Source organism: Panthera uncia (assembly GCF_023721935.1).
Source record: "Panthera uncia isolate 11264 chromosome B3 unlocalized genomic scaffold, Puncia_PCG_1.0 HiC_scaffold_1, whole genome shotgun sequence".
Classification (NCBI taxonomy): domain Eukaryota; kingdom Metazoa; phylum Chordata; class Mammalia; order Carnivora; family Felidae; genus Panthera; species Panthera uncia.
This window is the reverse complement of record NW_026057582.1, coordinates 75443885-75456667: the sequence shown is the minus strand read 5'-3', so window position 1 is coordinate 75456667 and position 12783 is coordinate 75443885. Positions and strand designations below refer to the sequence as shown.

Genomic DNA, 12783 nt, shown 5'->3' with positions numbered 1-12783 from the left:
ATCCCAGTGAAGTTCTTGTGCATCTTCTGTTTTCTGTTTTCAAATTTTAGGATTTGTTTTAGTGGGGAGAATGCTTCTTTTGGGAGACACAGTATGGGTTATAATAAACCTAAAATGTTTAACTGCTTTTATGTCATTTGGCTTTCCTCAGATTTGAAGGCCAGCATTCGGAAGACTGAGTTACCTCATTTTTATCCCATAGTGGATAAATACCAGGTTGCTTCTTAATAGATGATACAGCAAAGAGATTTTCTAAAACTAGGGATTCAATGAGGCATGCCTTGTTGGCTTCATGATGTATGATAACTATAATAGGGCAATTGTGGCAACAGTAGATTGACAAGAACATATTAATCAGGGCTCAAACTACTCTTAAAAAAACTGGATGGTCTCAGTAGTCAAGTAACCTAGATCATCAGAAGAACTGCCTGATGATGGGGGCTTTAGAATGGGTAATAGAGGGGAACATAACTATCAGCTCTGAGCAACGGTGCCGCTATAGCTCGTCACTTCTGTTTTAAGTCTTCCTTTTGTGAAATTGCAAACAGCCATCACGTTAGAGAATCTTTGACAGGATAAGGTAAAATGGGGCCTGAGTTCTTTAAAAAGTGGAATATACCTTTGCATTTATTGTTTTCAAAGAAAGAGATAGTTTTCTACTTCCAGCAGCTGGAAGTCTACCTGATGGTTTTTCCTCTGGCTTCCTTCCTATCATGCACAGTATTCTGGACTGGAAATACTAAGGAGTTATTGCACCCTTTAAAATGGGACAATTCTAAGCCATAGAATTTATAGAGTAACCTAGAGGGCCATTCTAGGCTTGCACCCCAGTTACATTTATCAACATAAGCAACCTTCACATCTCTGTCTCACTTCCTATTCCCTTGATGAGATTTTCAAAAATCAATTTCCAAATAAACTACTGGCAATAAAATTTTGTTTTTGGATCTTCTTCTGAGGGAACACAGCCTGAATAATTAGAATTACTAGTCCTGCGTATATTTGATGTAATGATTCCTGACATTCTCCAAAGTGTGTTTGCATTTCATTTGCAAATCTTTGGGAAGCAGAAGAGATGTCATTATGTCCATCTTCTGTCAAAATGATCACAATTTCAATCGTAAGTATTATTTAGTAGATAGTGATACTCTCTGTTAAAATAACCCATATCATGGTGGATTCACATTTCCCATGGTAGTAGAGGTTATGAATAAATGCTCTAGTAGTAGGAGTCTGTTCAGTGAGATAGATATTATGTTAAGATATGGTCATGTTAAATGTCAGAAGTATCCAAAGTGGAAATACCCAAAGTTGAAGTATCCAAAGTGGATACTTAGTGGATGCATAGTTTTAGAGCTCCAGAGTCACATTCAGTCAGCAAAATCTGACATGTTCCTGCTCACTCAATCTTTTTATTGCTACTTTTATGTCTTTGTTCTATTATGTATAGATAGATGGAAGGATTAAAGACAGAGGTGATAGCAAAGTCAATACTATAGTGAGTCAATACAATGAACAGGTATTTATCACTTGAAGAAGTGGGGAAAGGCCACAGAATAAACAGAGGGTTGATGGGGGGTGGGAGAGAGGGGAAAGTGGGTGATGGGCATTGAGGAGGGCACCTGTTGGGATGAGCACTGGGTGTTGTATGGAAACAAGTTTGACAATAAATTTCATATTAAAAAAATAAATAAACCAGACTGTGATTATGGTCAAAAAACAAAAAACAAAACAAAAAAAGAAACATGAATAAGGTAAAAAACTGAGTCAACACAGTGATGTGAGCTGACAGAGTGATAAATGCCTTGGGTAAGTCTTTCTGAGAACATTTCCAGACAGTGACCAAAATAAGGATATAGGAAAGGATTAGTAAAAAGAAGGTGCCCATGCTCATGATGTTATTATTGGCAGCAATAATAAATTCAAACTTGGCTCCATCTCTGCATGCAAGTTTGATGATTCTGGAAAAGTTATAATAGAAGGTTTTTACTTCTAATATAACCACAAAAGCACACGTTTGTAACGAAAACAAATGGAGGCATAAGTAGTTCACCACAGTTACCCAGCAAGTAGTTACAAATGAAACATGTATTTTAGGGTTCATGATGTCCAGGTACTGAAGAGGTTTACAGATTGCCATGTACTTGTCAAACGCTATGGCTATAACTAACACCATCTCCACTCTGCCCATTATGTGGATGAAGCATGTCTGTGCCCTGAAACTTTGCAAAGAAATCTTGCATTCATTAAAAAATCTATAATCATCTTGGGAACTGTGGTAAAGAAAAGTCCACATCAATGAGGGACTGGTTGGCCAGCAGGAAGTACACAGGAAAATGTAAATGGGAGTAAAAAAAATACCAGAAAGAAAATGAAGAAATTTCCTGGGACGATCCCTAAATAGATCAAGGAGGATGTCAACATGAGAAAAACTTTAGTCTCCCAAGATGTAGAAAATCCCAGCAACACAAACTCAGAAACCAGAACATCTTTCAATACTCATTTACTGGTGGGAGCATCTTTTCTTTTCTCTATATAAAGAGATTTGTCTGTGCTTATCTGAAAATTATAATGACCTCTTCTGAGTTGGTTACCAGAGGGGGACTGCTGACAATTACCAGTGCCTGTTCCCACCTCTTCACATTGTTCCTAGTCCTATAGTCAGGCTCAAGTCCCAGAAAGCTCCGGTGAGTCAGGGACAAAATGGAATCCGTGACTAGATACAGTATACACCAAAATAACTGAAAGATTTTACATATCTGTATCCATAGACACCTGGAACGTTATATATGGGAATGGATCCTAAGAGTGTTTGACTTGGATGGAAGGAATAAAATGTTGGATTGGCCATATTTAATGATATTAGTACACTAAACAATGATTCTGTATTTAATATGTTAGCTCAGATGGCTTGGATTAACCCTAAGTTTGATTTATTTGGTTGAGTACAAACTTAGACCCAAAGCTAGAATAATATAGAATGAGGCTGATCTGTCAGAACCTCTTGGTTTATACTGTTAGAAGAAGTTACTCAAAGGCTGAGGGACATTGCAATGCTACAATTGTTGATGCAATTATCCCCTTCCTGTTATATTTTTTATTTGCTTTCCTTGTTTTTCAAGAGCTTTCTTTTGCCTTCATGGCAAAATATAAAGAGGCAGATAGATAGGTAGGTAGGTAGGTAGATAGATAGATAGATAGATGGATAGATGATAGATGGTTAGATAAAAACAAAAACCAAATTTTAGTAGGGGAAGGAGATGGTGATTTACAAAAACAGATGTCACCCCCTAGGTGACTCATTAACCGCTTTTCTTCTCACTTTCTTTAGAAAACCAATGTGATTCTAGGAGACAATTCTCATAACAGACTCATTTCTGGCTGACAACACCAAGTCTCTGAGTTGAACTTGGTCACTACCCAAGCACAATTAGTGCTATTAATTAACTGCTTTTATGATGGCAGTATTTTGTGTAACTCTTTGTATAGGGGAGAATTATGTAGCAGACAGAAATTTTCTCAGTAGTTTGGACTCCCTGAAAATGCAGTTGCTTTATGCCCTGGGAAACTCTTTGTGTCTCCTTCTCTTAATAGGCTTGTGAGAAAGAGTATTCTGGGCTTCAGATTTTCCCATTCAGCACTTTGAATATATCATGCCATACCCTCTGGCTTGGAAATTTTCTGTTGAAAAATCTCCTGCTATTCTTGTTACTTATATCTATTTTGTTAGTTCTCTGGCTGTGGCCTTATTCTGTTTTCATTTGGGGTAAATTTCTCTGTCTTTTCTTTTTGTCTCAGTTTATGCCTGTTTGTGGTTAGGAAGGTCAGCTATGTCTTCTGTTCTTGAGAGTGATGGCCTTATAAAGGAAGAGGTCCCATAGTGCCCTGCTGTGTAGTGTCCCTTGTTCCCCAGTGCCTGGCACTTCTGGGAGAGTCTCTAGTGTGTGCTACATGTACTCTGCTGTTTTGTCCTGGCCACTTTATCCTTTAGACCAGTTGTTTGTGGAGGCTCTTTGCCTGTTGTACACAGTGTTTGGTCCCTGGCCTGAATGTGACATATTTTAACCAGGTGTGCACTGGTCTGCTTATGAAATGAGACCTGTTGCCACCACCACTGGAAGCAAGGCTCCACAAAACTTACGAGTTGGAAGATGTGGTGTGAGCAAGTCTTCTGGGGGAGGAAGCCAGGCAAGTGGCTATATTTTTAACTGTTTTCAGAGTATTTATATCTTTTACCTTTTTAAAATTGAGGTTAAATCCGCATAATGTAAAATTTATCATTTTGAAAATAATCCAGTGGTATTTTGTACATTCACAAGTTGCACAATCACCCTTCTTAGTGCTAAAATATTTTCATCCATTAAGAAAACATACCATTGAATCTGTCCTTCTCTGTGTGACTTATTTCACTTAGCATAACACTCTCCAATTCCATCTATGTTGCTACAAAAGGCCATATTTCATTCTCCTTGCCACGTAGTATTCCATTGTGTATATAAACCACAATTTCTTTATCCATTCATCAGTTGATGGACATTAAGGCTCTTTCCATAATTTGGCTATTGTTGAAAGTGCTGCTATAAACATTGGGGTACAAGTGACCCTATGTATCAGTACTCCTGTATCCCTTGGGAAATTCCTAGCAGTGCTACTGCTGGGTCATAGGGTAGGTCTATTTTTAATTTTTTGAGGAACCTCCACACTGTTTTCCAGAGCGGCTACAGAAACTTAACAGAAGACCATGGGGGAGGGGAAGAAAAAACATGGTTAGAGATGGAGGGAGCCAAAACATAAGAGACTCCTAAAAACTGAGAACAAACTGAGGGTTTATGGGGGGTGGGAGGGAGGGGTGGGTGGGTGATGGGTATTGAGGGCACCTGTTGGGATGAGCACTGGGTGTTGTATGGAAACCAATTTGACAATAAATTTCATAATAATAATAAAAAAAGGAAAACATACCATTAAGCTATTATTCCCCATTTTGTCTTTCCCCCAGATCCTGGAAACTACCCATCTATTTTCTGTGTGTGTGGATTTGCCTATTCTGGATATTTCATGTAAATGGAATCATACAACAAGTCAGCTTTTATATCTGGCTTCTTTCACTCAACATATTTTTGAGGTTTATCAACATTGTAGAACGAATCAGTACTTTATTCCTTTTTGTGGTTGAGTAATATTCTATTGTTTGGTATGCTGCATTTTGTTTATTCATCTGTTGATGAATATTTGGATAACTTCTGTCTGTTGTGATGAGTGTGGCTGTAAACGTGTGTATAAATTTTTTAGAACTTTTTTTCACTTCTTGGGGGTATATACCTAGGAGTGGAATTGCTGGGTCATATGCTAACTCTGTTTTTCACATTTTGAGAAACTGGAAAAAAAATTTCCTATATGTCTGCATCAGTTTACATTCCCATAAGTAGTGTATAAGAATTCTAATTTCTCCACGTTTTGCCAACAATGATGATTTTCCTTTTATTAAATGGCCTCATGGTGAGTATGAAGTGGTTTCTTATGATTTTGATGTGCATTTCCCTAACAACTGTTAATGTTGAGCATCTTTTCATGTGCTTCTTGGCTACTTGTATATCTTCTTTGAAGAAATGCCTATTAAGTCCTTTGTCCATTTAAAAATTGGGTAGTTTATCTTTTTTTCTTGCTGTGTTGTAATTGTTTTTTTCTATATTCTGGATGCTAGAGCCTTGTCAGAGATGTGGTTAATAAATGTTCCTCTTATTCCCTAGGTTGTATTCTCACTTACTTGATAATGTCCTTTGTTGCACAAAAGTTTGTTAATTTTGATAAAGTCCAATTTTGATAATATAATTACACAAAAGCTTATAATTTGATAAAGTCCAAAATTTTATGTTTCCGCTTTTGGTGTCATATCTAAGAACTTACTGCCTGTCCAAGGCCATGAGTTATATCTGTATTTTCTTCTAGGAGTGTTATGGTTTTAGCTCTTACATTTAAGTCAATGATGCAGTTTTCATTACATTTTGTATATGATGTGAGGTAGAGATGCAATTCTTTTGCATGTGGATATTCACTTCTTCCAGGTCCTTTTGTTTCAGTTGTTATATTTTTTAGCTGCAGTTTGGTTCCTTTTTATAATTTCCGTATCTTCGTTGATATCCTGATTTGTTCATCCATCATTCTCTTGGTTGTTTTTGTTTGTTTGTTTGTTTGTTTTTTTGTTTTTTGTTTTCTCTTTGAGCTTATTTAAAAGTTTTTTAAAACTTTTTTTGTAGTAAGTCCAATATCTGTGCTTTCTCAGGGATAGATTCTGTTTATTTCTCTTGTACATGGGGCATATATTTTTTAAAAATTTACACACTTGTTTTTTTTTAAGTGTACATTTTGGATATTATAATTTAGTAACTCTGGAAATCACATTCTCTCTCCTCAGGATTTGTTTTTGTTAATTTCTGTGGGATATAGGTGGGTTTTTTTTTTTATTGTTGTTTAGTGACTTCTATACTATCTGTATAATTTCTGTATTCTTTGTTTTGTTTGGTGTCTGAAGTTTCCACTGAGAAGAAAAGCTAGTAAAAACAAGAGGGGCCAGCCAGATGCCCGAGGCTGGGTACTCCCCTTGTATACTTTTGACTTCTGTAATCTTCCTTGCCTCCTGCCTCCACCCATGTAGCACCACTGTATTTAGTGATTTTTTTTAATTTGCTGTTTATAAGATAATAATTTATTATTATAGCATTTATTATTTACATGTGTCTTCATCCCTTTTTATCTTTGATTAGCTATGGTTTGTCTGCATTGTAATTTTTTCTAAAAATAAGATTTTTGTTTTATTACTTTGATAGACTATTTTTGGTTCTTTATTAGTTTCTACTTTTATCTTGTTTGTTTTCTTTCTTATAGTTTGTATTATTTTTGCTTTCTTTTTAATTTTTTATTTGGCAACTTAATTCATTCTTTAATTCTGTGACTTTTAAATGTTTTTGTCTGTACGTCCTTTCTTAGTGTTAAGTGCAGGTTTCCAAATTTCAAGATGGTTGGGCCTTTTGTTTCTCAATTTTATTTTAAATTCTATATTTATTTCATTATTATCAGAAAATACTTTTTGTAATATTTCTACTTTGTGACATTTATGTTTTCTTTGAGAATTAATAATCAAGTTTTGTGTGTGTCCCATTGCACTTGAGAAGAGGTGTATGTTGTGTGGTAGATACACAAAAGATAAAGAGAAAAGAATTGAAACAAAATTGGGGCACCTGGGTGGTTCAGTGGGTTGAGTGTTGGACTCTTGATTTCAGCTCAGGTCACGATCTCTGTGAGATCAAGCCCCACAAGAGTCTCAGCACTTATAGCACAGAGCCTACCTGGGATTCTTTCTCCCTCTTTCTCTGTCCCTCCCTTGCTTGCATGAATTCTCTCTTTCTCTCTCTCTCTCTCTCTCTCTCTCTCTCTCTCTCTCAAAATGAATAAACTTAAAAAAAAAAAGAAAAAAACAACTGATGCAAACCAGTACAAAAATCAAGTCACAAAGGAAGTTAGCAAGAGAGGAAGAAAGGGGAAGAAACTATAAAACAGAACACATTGGCAGTAAGTGTTTTATAGTAAGTTTCCTATAAAACAAGGAACACATCGGCAGTAAGTTCTCTAATGTAAATGGACTAAATTATCCAATCAAAGGCACAGAATGGCTAAATGGATTTTTTAGAAAAATGAAGATCCAACTATATTCATTTTTTATCTAACTCTGCCTATAAGAAACTCAACTTTACCTTTAAGAACACATGCAGGCAGAAGGGAAGGAAAGGATAAATACATTTATACAAATAGTAACCAAAAGAGAGAGGGTTATTTATCCTTATATCAGAAAAATAGACTTTACCTCAGAAACTGTCACAAGACACAAAGAAGGTCACTGTATAATGATACAAGGATCACTTCATCAAAAAGATATAAAAACTCTATATGCACCCAATATCAGACTACATACATATGTAAGGCAAATATTAATAGAATTGAATGGATAAATAGATAGCAACACAATAATAGTGGAGACCATCAGTACCCCAATTTCAACAACACTAAAACTAAGCTTTAGATCATGCAGCTATAAATCAATAAGGAAACAGTAAATGGATCTAAGACTAAATGGATCTAAAAGGCATCTAAAAAAAAACAGTTTCTTTTTTTTTTTTAAAATAATTTATTGTCAAATTGGCTAACACACAGTGTGTAAAGTGTGCTCTTGGGTTTTGATATAGATTCCCGGGGTTCATCACTGACATACAACACCCAGTGCTATCTAGAGAAACTTTTATCCAAAAGTGGCAAAATATACATTTTTCTAAAGTGCACATGGAACATATTCCAAAATAGATCATTTTTTAGGTATAAAATCTTAACAAATTTAAGAAGATTGAAATAACATGTAGTATATTTTCTGGTCAAAACGGTGTGAAAGGAGAAATCAATAACAATATAAAGCTGGAAAATTAACAAATATGTGAAAATTAAACAACACACTCTTAAAAAATTTTTTTTCTACATTTATTTACTTTTGAGAGACAGAGACAGTGTGAGCAGGAGAGGGGCAGAGAGAGAGGGAGACACAGAATCAGAAGCAGGCTCCAGGCTCCGAGCTGTCAGCACAGAGCCCAATGCTGGGCTTGAACCCACAGACCATGAGATCATGACCTGAGCTGAAGTCGGACGCTTAACCGACTGAGCCACCTGGGCACCCCTAAACAACACACTCTTGAAATATCATTGGGCCAAACAAGAAATAAAAAGGGAAATATATTAGACAAACAAAAATGGAAATAGAGCATACAAAAGTCATAGGATACAGCAAAAATATTTCTAAAATCTTATAACAACAGATACTTAAGAAAAATAAAGTTCTCAAACAATCTAACATTACATTTCAAAGACCTAGAAAAATAATAACTAAACCAAAAGCTAGCAGAAGGAAGGAAATAAAATAGTGCAAAAGTAAGTAGTAGAAAAACCAAAGAAAAGATTGTGAAAACTGAATTTGTTTTTGGAAGGATAAAAAACTAGACAAATTTTTTGCTAAACTAATAAAAAATAGAGAAGATTGAGATAAATAAAATTATAAGTGAAAGAAAGGAGACTTTATAACTGATACTACAAGAATACATAGGATATTGAGACTACTGTAAACAACTATAGGCAACAACTTGGAAGACCTAACAAGAAATGGATAAATTCCTAGAAATATAAAATGTATCAAGTCTGAGTCATGAAAAAAATATAAAATCTTAATGGGTCAATTACAAATAAAGAGATTGAATCAGGAATTAAAAACTTTCTGAGAATAGTCCAGGACCAGATGATTTCACTGGTGAATTTTACCAAACATTTAAAGAATTAGTGTTAATATTTGTTAAAGTCTTCCAAAAAATTGAAGGGGAAGAAATACTTCCAAAGTCATTTTATAAGGCCCACATTACCTTGATACCAAAGGTACAAAAGGATACTACAAGAGAAGAAAACTAAAGGCTATATTCCTGAAGAGTAAAGATGCAAAAATTCTCCACAAAATACTAGAAAAATGAATTCAGTGTCACATCAAACTAAAAAGCTTGCACATAATGAGGGTAACAATTTACAAAGTGAAAAAAATGGAAGAAAATATTCCCATAGGATTTGTCTGATAAGGGGTTAATATCCAAAATATATAGAGAACTCATACAACTCAATAGCAAAATAGCAAATAACTTCATTACAAAATGGGCAAAGAACCTGAACGGACATTTTCCCAAAGAAGTCCTACCAATAGCCAGCAAATATGAGATGTGCTCAATGTCACTAATCCTCAGAGAAACACAAATCAAAACGAAAGTGAAATAATTTCACCTCTCACCTGTTAGTATGGATACTTTTAAAAAACAAAAGAAAACAAATGTTGGTGAGGATGTGGAGAAAAGGGGATCCTGTTATACTATTAGTGGGAAGTAAATTGGTACACTCATTACAGAAAACATTATGGAAATTTTCAAAAATTTAAAAATGTAACTACCATATGGTACAGCATTTCCTCTTCTGGATGTTTATCCATAGGAGTAGAATCAGGATCTTGAATAGGTATCTGTATTTCCATGTTCACTGTAGCATTATTTACAATAACCAAGATAGGAAAAATCCTAAATGTCTATGGATGAATGAATGGATAAAGAAATACATACACAAGATAACATTGCCCCAAGAGCCAAAAATAAATGAGAATTGAAAAAAAAAATACATACACTGAAATATTATTCAGCCTTAAAAAAGAAAGAAATCCAATCAGATATGAAAATAGGCTTAGCAGTCACTCTGAATCCAGAGCACTCACAGAAGCACAGGAGTTTAAAAGAAAAAGCAAGACTGTTTTTGTATTGACTGATTGACTTTTTGGAGGAGAGAAAGATTTCTGGTATAATTCTGAGAAAACAAAGATCATTATTGTTCTCTCCTCTTCATGACTTTCTATGTACTGTTTTTATTCTTTTTTCTGTTGAAGTGTCACATTTGGTAATCAAAACTTTATGTATGGCCATTTAAGGTAAACATTTTTATGTAACTTAATCAGGAAAATACATCATGTTTAAGAATTGGTTACCAGAAAACTTTGAGTTTTTAAATGATTCCAGAAGGGATTTACATAACTTCCACACTTTTCCGTTTAATAGCCATTCTAATCTCCCATATTTTTAGCATTTAGTAACGGACATTCTTTTTAGAGACATTATTATGTCCTCCACACCTTTTGCATCTTTCACTTGGGATCTTTAAGCTTCTTCTCTTCTCTGCATCCATAGCTTCAAGTGGTGGGGGACACTCCAATAGTATTGCAGCTGGAATTTGTGGTTTATTTCTTTACTCACACACAATTTGAAATTTATGGTTTTTCCTATCTCCTAGCAATGATAGGGCATGGTATATGTGGTTTCCTTTGTAACTGTTTTCAATTTTACATCTTTTGTGCATGATATTTATGGACAGATTTATGTGGCTGCCATTATATGAAGATCAATCAGAATCCAAAAGTTATATCGGTGCGCTTGGGTGGCTCAGTCAGTTAAGTGTCTGACGTTGGCTCTGGTCATGATCTCATGGTTTGTGATTTCAAGCCCTGTGTTGGGCTCTGTGCTGACGGCTCAGAGTCTGGATCCTGCTGCAGATTCTATGTCTCCCTCTCTCTCTGCCCCTCCCCCACTCTTCTCTCTCTCTTTCTCTCTCTCTCTCTCTCTCTCTCAAAAATAAATAATAAACATTTAAAAAAATTTTAAAAATCCAAAAGTTAAAAAGTCTTGTTTATGATGTTTTACACCTTTAATCTGTCTTGAATTCATTTTGGTATATAGTATGTGGTGAAATCCAATTTATGGTTTTTCCATGTGGAAAGCTGTTTTTTTTTTTTTCTTTTTTGTCTTTTGCCTCCCCTCCCCTCCCCTCTACGCCTTCCCTTCTCTTTCTTTCCTCTCATCTCCTCTCCTTCCCTTCTCCTCCTCCTCCTCCTTCTTCTTCCTCTTCTTTCTCTTTTTCCTCTTCTTCCTCTTCTTCCTTTCCCCTTCCCCTTCCCTTCTTTTGAGAGTGAGAAAGAGTAGGAGAGAATGTGTGAGCAGGGAAGGAGCAGAGAGAGGGGGAGATAAAGAATCTTAAGCAGCTACACACTCAGCACAGAGCCTGATTCAGGGGTAAATCCCACAACTGTGGATCATAACCTGAGCTTAAATGACTGAACCACCAGATGCCCCTTTTGCTGTTTTTTTCATGTTAATCTTATATAACATAAAAAAATATACATATCCTTTTTTATTATTGAAATTAGTGGACATAAAATGTTTTATTAATTTTAAATGTACAACATAGTAATTAAAAAACTATACTCAGTGTTTATCACAATAAACGTAGTCACCATCTGTCACCATATATGTTATTACAATATTATTGACTATATTCCTATGCTGTACTATACATCTCTGTGACTTATTTTTTTTATAACTGGAAGTTTGTACTCTTTAATCCTCTTTTTTCATTTTGCCCATCCATCAACCCACTTCTCCTCTAGCAACCACCAGTCTGTCCTCTGTATTTAAGAGTCTGTTATTTGTTTGTATGCTCATTTGTTTTGTTTGTTAGATTCCACATATAAATGAAATCATATTGTATTTGTCTTTCTCTGACTGACTTATTTCATGTAGCCTAATACCCTCTACATCCATCCGTGCTCAAATGGCAAGATTTCATTTTTTCTTGTGCCTAATATTCCATTGTGTACATACACCACATATTCTTTATCCATTCACCTATTAATGGACACTGGGTTTCTTCCATATCTTGGCTATGGTAAATAATGTTGCAATAAACATTGGGATACATGTGTATTTTTGAATTAGTGTTTTTGTTTTTGGATAAATACCCAGTAGTGGAAATATTGGATCATATGGTATTCCTATTTTTAATTTTTTGAGGAAACTCCATACTGTTTTCCCTGGTGGTTGCACCAATTACATTCCCACCAATACTTCATGAAGTTTGCTTTTATTCCACCTGCTCACCAATACATGTTATTTCTTGTCTTTTTATTCTAGCCATTCTAATGTGAGGTGTCATCTCATTGTCGTTTTGATTTGTATTTCTTTAAGTAGTAATGTTAAGCACCTTTTCATGTTTCTTTTCCCATCTGTATTTCTTCTTTGGAAAATGTGTATTCAGATTCTCTTCCCATTTTTTAATTGGATTGCTTTGTTTTTATGTTGAGTTGCATAAGTTCTTCGTTTTTTAGGATATCATCCCCTT

General features: G+C 35.1%; 1 pseudogene; it reads right to left on the bottom strand.

Annotated features, from left to right (window-relative positions):
• Window positions 1–1374: 1374 nt before the first annotated feature.
• On the bottom strand, window positions 1375–12206 carry LOC125910364 (olfactory receptor 4F21-like; annotated as a pseudogene).
• Window positions 12207–12783: the final 577 nt, after the last annotated feature.